Genomic DNA, 6,728 nt, shown 5'->3' on the forward strand with positions numbered 1-6,728 from the left:
GAAGGGAAGAAGGAAAAGAAAAAATAATAAAAAAATAAAACAATCAACCAACTTACTTTCTAAATTTTTTTTTGCTGGTCCTGGGGCTTGAACTCTGGGCCTGGGAGTTCTCCCTGAGATTTTTGTGCTAAAGTCTAGCGCTCTACCATTTGAACCACAGCTCTACTTCTGGCTTTGTGCTTAATTGGAATAAAAGTCTCATAGACTTGTCTGCTTGGGTGGCTTCAGTCTATGATGCTCATATCTCAGCCTCCTGAGTACTTAGAATTATAGGCACGAGCCACAAGTGCCTGACTCACAATTTTGATTTTTTAACATTATCTCATTGTAAGCAAATGGTTTGATTCATCTAAGGCTGGGAACAAGAAAACATGGGCAGGGGTTGAGAAAACTAGTAAAGCAGGGACAAGAAATTGGTGAGGAGGCCAGGTGCAGTGGCTGACGCCTATAATCCTAGCTACTAAGGATGCTGAGATCCGGGGATCAAGGTTCAACATCAGCCCGGGCACAAAAGGACCTGAGACGCTTATCTCCAATTAACCTCTAGAAAATGGGAAGTGGGGCCTGGCTCAAAGGTAAGGTGGTAGCCTTGAGGTGCAGAGCTCAGGGATAGCCCTCAGGCCGTTCAAGCCCCACCGACACCCCCCCCAAAAAAAGAATAGCAACATCACTTGGAATTGAGAGGAGACTTGAGTTAGAATCAAGTGCCTCTATGAAGGGGAGGGGCTTACTGGGAATTGTGAAAGTAACAGAATGCAAATGACCAGCAGGTTAGTGGCATGGAATAGCCTGGATATCCAGAGAAACCAACAGTGTGTGTGTGTGTGTTGTGTGTGTGTGTGTGTGTGTGTGTGTGTGTAGACAGATAAATAGACAGAGGTATTTTATATTATACATATTATTTATTAGAATTTAAAAGAGTGAGAATGAGAACAAATGGCAAATAAGCCAATGTACTGGTGACTCATACTCATAATTCTAAATATTTGGGATAGAGGTTTAAAGCCAGTCCAGGTGGACATAGACAAATCTGAGACTCATAGCTAATTAACCAAAAAAAAGACAGAAGTGGGCCAGGAGCGTGGCCTAGTGGTAGAGTGCTTGCCTAGCATGCACGAAGCCCTGGGTTTGATTTCTCAGTCCCATATACATAGAAAAAGCCAGAAATGGTGCTGTGGCTCAAGTGGTAGAGCACTAGCCTTAAGAAAACCCAAAGATAGTGCCCAAGGCCCTGAGTTCAAGCCCCAGGACTAGCAATAAAAAGTCAGAGGTAGGGGCTGGGAGTTTGGCCTAGTGGTAGAGTGCTTGCCTAGCATGCATGAGGACCCAGGTTTGATTCCTTGGTACCACATACATAGAAAAAGCTGGAAGTGGTGCTATGGCTCCAGTGGTAGAGTGTTATCCTTAAGGAAAGCCCAAGGACAGTGTTCAGACCCTGAGTTCAAGCCCCAAAGACTGGCAAAATAAATAAATAAAAGATTTTAAAAGTTGAAGCCGGGCTCGGTGGCTCATGCCTGTAATCCTTAGTTACTCAGGAGGCTGAGATCTGAGGATTGAGGTTCAAATACAGCCCTGCCACTAAAGTCTATGAGACTCTTATCGCTGACTAAACATCAGAAAATTGGAAGTGGCACTGTGGCTCAAGGGGTAGGGCGGTAGCCTTGAGCTGAAAAGCTTAAGGACAGCACCCAGGCCCTACAAGCCCTATGATCAATAAAATAAAATAAAATAGATTATAGGGGTTGAGCCAGGCACCAGTGGCTCCTGCTTATAATCCGAAGTACTCAGGAGGTTGAGATCTGAGGACTGTGGTTCTAAGTTAGCCTATGCAGAAAAGTCCATAAGATGCTTATCGCCAATAAACTTCTCAGAAAAAGCCAGAAATGGTGTTGTGGCTCAGGTAGTAGAACAGCAGTCTTGAATACAAAGAGGCTCAGTCACTGAGCTCAGGCCCTGAGTTCAAGCCCCAAGATCAAAAAAAAAAAAAAAGGATTACAGAGTTCACTAGAAGAAAGGGAAGGCATAAAATTGTCCAAAAAGAAAAGTACTAATTACCTGACTGATATAATTGGAATCCCTCTGTATATCACCTTCATAATAATAAAAATTTAAATTAAAGAAAAGTACAGAGGTAAGGAGCTGGGTTCTAGTGACTCATACCTGTAATCCTAGCTGCTCAGGAGGCTCAGATCTGAGGATCAAAGTTTGAAGCTAGCCTGAGAAGGAAAAGTCCATGAGATTCTTTTCTCTAACCACCAAAAAGCCTGAAGTAGAGCTTTGGCTTAAGTGCTAGAGTACCAACCTTGAGGGAAAAAAAGCTCAAGGATTATGGGGAGGAGGAGGAAGAGGAGGAAGAAGAAGAAGAGAAGGAGGAGGGGGGAAAACGAGGAGGAGGATTACATTCACCAGGGTCTCACAATCTGTGGTCAGCAAGCTGGAGGACCTAGAAATCCAATGTGTAGTTCCATGTGGATCAGAAGGCCTGAGAAGGACCTAGGTTCAAAATAACACCGATTTCCTATCTGTGCTTAAAGGCCTGAGATCCAGGATGGCTGAAAACCAAGGGCAAAAGATAGATGTTTCAGCTCCAACTGAATAACCCTTCCCATTTCCTTTGTTGTTCTATTTGGGTCCTCGACAGATCGGAGACTGCCCACTCACACTGGAGAGACTCATCTTTCCTAAATCTATTGATTCAAAAAAACAATCTCTCCTGGAGACACTTTCACTGGTACAGCCAGAAATAATTATCCACCAGCTGCTTGGGGCATCCCTTAGCTCCCCTAAAATAACCAGCATACCTAGAGAAGGTTCTTCTGAATGAAGAGGAGCAACCCTGCCTCCTGGTGTCAGCAGTGAGAAGTGTGACTAGTGGAGAGCAGCCTCCTAGCTGAGGGCTCAGTGGGAGAGGAAGACAGAGACATTCTCCAGAGAAAGCCAGCTTCTGCAGCGCAGGGTGGGGGTGGGGCGCCACAGCCGGTGTGGCTCAGGGGAGCTCTACCGAGGACAATGGGGAGATGGCAGGCAAGTGTTTAGTTCTGCTCTGCCATTTCCATTTCAATCCTGTAATCGCACAACTGAACACATTCATTCATTCATTCCAGGTGAAAGTTCCTGACTCCAAATTCAAGTATAACTGTGGCATGCAGAAGAGTAGGAGGTCAGGCTCCTAGGTGCACACAAATAAGGAGCCCCAGCTTTTTTTTTTCCAGTTCTGAGGCTTGAACTGAGGACCTGGGCACTGTCCTTGAGCCTCTTTTGTTCAAGGCTAGCATTCCACCACTTGGGCCACAGCACCACTTCCGGCTTTTTCTGTGTATGTGGTACTGAGGAATCAAATCAGAGCTTTGGGAATGGTAAGCAAGCACTCTACCACCTAATCCACACTCCTGGCCCGTGCCCCAGCTTTTAACAAAGACCTGAATCAGATCTGAGATATGTAACCCAAGGGCTCCTCTAAGAGCCCAAGTGGGGAGGACAGGGGACAGGGGACAGGGGTAGGGGATGGGGTCAGGGGCTGGGGGGGGTGCTACGCTCAGAAGATAAATTACTTACTCAATCCTTGCTACTAAGGAACTCACAGTTCACTGGTGAGACCTTGAAGGATGGCCTTGAAGGATGCATTGTACTTCAGTAAGGCTGGTTAAAGGGTTCAAGGAGAGAGCAAGATCTCCATGCCATGCAGAGGGAGCACAAACTAAAAGAGAGACAGGGCCTGGGGTTAAACCAGAACAAAACATCAGAAAGTCCATGGCTGATTTTCTCAGGGGAGGGCACAAAGCCTAGCAAGCTGGACTTCCTGGAAGGCAAAGAGAGAGGAGATAAATTGCAATCCAATTCTGTGGTCATTTCTACTTTTTCCCACAGAGTAGAAGATGCTGCCATTGTACAGACATGGGACTGAGTGCCTACTATGTGCTCAGCACAATGCTAAGTGAATGGTGATTGTTGGTCTCATGAAGCTTCAGGCTTGGAGTAATCATTACTGATTACTAATAAGTTCAAGCTCGTTAGGAATCAAATAAGCATGCAGATAATTAAAATTACAAATCATGAGAAGTGATAGAAAAGGTATGGAGTATTATGAACAAGTATCATGGGAAAGGAAATTAATCTCAACTTTGGTGGCAGGGAGTGCCTGGCATGGTTTTGTTTTGCTTGTTTGATTGTGCCAGTAGTGGGGCTTGAAATCAGGACCTAGGTGCTCTCCCTTGGCTTTTTCTTTTTGCCCTAGGCTACCAATTGAATCACAGTTCCACTTGCAGATTTTTGTGGTAACTAAAGAGAGTCTCACAGACTCTTTTGTATGGTCTGGCTTTGAACCAAAATGCTCAGATCTAATCACAGGCTCATAGCCTGGGATGGTTTTAAATAAGGGAGTGATATGGTCAGAGTTTGCATGAGAGAAATTAATCAGATAATAGTGTATAGAAAACAAATTGCAATGAATGTGATGCTTCTAAACCACTAAAGTGGTCCAAAGAAGAATAAGACATGGGGGAAAAGTTGGGCCTAGTGGTAGAGTGCTTGACTAGCATGCATGAAGCCCTGGGTTCAATGCCTCAGTACCACATACACAGAAAATGATGCGAGTGGTATTATGACTCAAGTGGTAGACTGCTAGCTTCGAGCAAGCTCAAGGACAATACCCAGGCCCTGAATTCAAGCCCCAGGACTGGCAAAAAAAAAAGTAACATTTAAAGCCAAGTGCCAGTGGCTCGCACCTGTAATAATAGCTAGTCTTGGGGCAAAGATCTGAGGAGTATAGTTCAAAGGCAGCCAGGGCAGAAAAGTTCCCAGAGACTCTTTTTTTCGACAGTCCTGGGCTTGGGCTCAGGGCCTAAGCTTTGTCCTTGGATTTTCTCAAGGCTAGAGCTCTACCGCTTGAGCCACAGCATTACTTTTGGCATTTTTTTCTATGTATGTGGTACCAAGGAATGGAACCCAGGTCTTCGTGCATGCTATGCAAGCATTCTACCACTAGGCCAAACTCCCGGCCCCCTAGAGACTCAACTCCAATTAACCAGAAAGTGGTCCTGTGGCTCAAAGTGGTAAAGCATGACACTTGAGCAAAAGAGCTCAGGAACAGCACCCAAGTTCTGATTTCAAGCTCCACAACTGACCAGAAAAAGAGTAACACTGAGGAATGTTCACTGAATGCAGAATTGTAGTTGTGTAAGATAAGAGTTGTAAAAAACAGCGAATACATGGATTCACGCCTGTAATCCTAGCTACTCAGGAGGCAGAGATCTGAGGATCACAGTTCAAAGCAGCCTGGGCACTAAAGTCCATGACATTCATATCTCCAATTAACCACTGGGAAACTGGAAGTGGTGCTATGGCTCAAGGGGTAGGGTAGTAGTCTTGAGCAGAAGAGCTCAGGGATGGCTCCCAGGACTAGAGTTCAAGCCCCACAACTGACAAAAAAAATCTGATGTACAGTAATGTGAATATAAGTAACACATCTCTACATGTAAGATGGTTAAGAAGGTATGTTTCATATTATATATTTTTCCCACAATTTTATCATCTTTAGCTGTACAAAGGAATTTCAATTCAATAAGATTATGCGTACAATGTATCTTGATTGATGTCATTCCTTTAATTGTTATTACTCATCTCTCCCAATCCCATCCCTACCCCCAAGTCACATAGTTCTATTTTTACATAATGAATATAATGGCTGCATTTGCTTATCCTTCCTCTCTGTGTGTATGCCCTCCCTCCCCTAGATATCACACACACACACACACACACACACACACACACACACACACACACACACAGCACATGTATGCTCCAGCTTCCTTGTATTCGTTTTGTTAAATTGTAAGTTAGTTTTTCAGAGTTATACCACTGGACTCTTCCCTTGAGTATGCTATTCTTTTTTTTGCCAGTCCTGGGCTTGAGCTCAGGGCCTGAGCACTGTCCTTGGACTTTCTCAAGGCTAGAGCTCTACCACTTGAGCCTCAGCACCACTTCTGGCATTTTTTTCTATGTATGTCATACTGAGGAATCGAACCCAGGTCTTCGTGCATGCTAGGCAAGCACTCTACCACTAGGCCAAACTCCCGGCCCACAGTATACTATCCTTGAGTCAATTTGTTTATGTACGTATGCATATGACTGTACAGTTTTATATATGTTTACAGTTTAGATCTAAGTGCCACATATGACACAAAACATTCCTTGTTTTTCTTTCTGACACTGCATTACTTCCACCCAACCGAATTTTTCCTCCATCTATCCTTTTCCTTGTAAATGATATATTATTCTTCCAGATTGATGAGTTAAATTCTATTATCTGTGTTTCCCACACTGTCTTGCACCATTGATCCACTGTAGGGCATCTTGTCTGTTTCTGGAACTTAGCTATGGTGAATAGTACAGCAATGAACACGGATGTGCAAGTATTTTTACCATATCCTGACTTGTGATATTCTGGACAGATGCCCAAGAGTGGTATTACTGGATCATAGGATAGTTCTATGTTTAGTTCCAGAAATCTCCAAACTACCTTCTAGAGAGGGTGTGCTACTTCACATTCCCGCCAACAAGGTAATAGGTTATTTTTCCCTACATCTCCACCAGTATTTGTTGTTGTTCATGATAGCCAATCTCACTGCAGTGTGGTAGAATTTATTTATTTATTTATTTATTTATTTATTTATTTATTTCCTTCTTTCCTATTTGCCAGTACTGGGGCTTGAACTCAGGGCTTGGGCACT

This window comes from Megascapheus bottae, chromosome X (genome assembly GCF_031878675.1).
Source record: "Megascapheus bottae isolate mThoBot1 chromosome X, mThoBot2.hap1, whole genome shotgun sequence".
NCBI classification, from domain to species: Eukaryota; Metazoa; Chordata; class Mammalia; order Rodentia; family Geomyidae; genus Megascapheus; species Megascapheus bottae.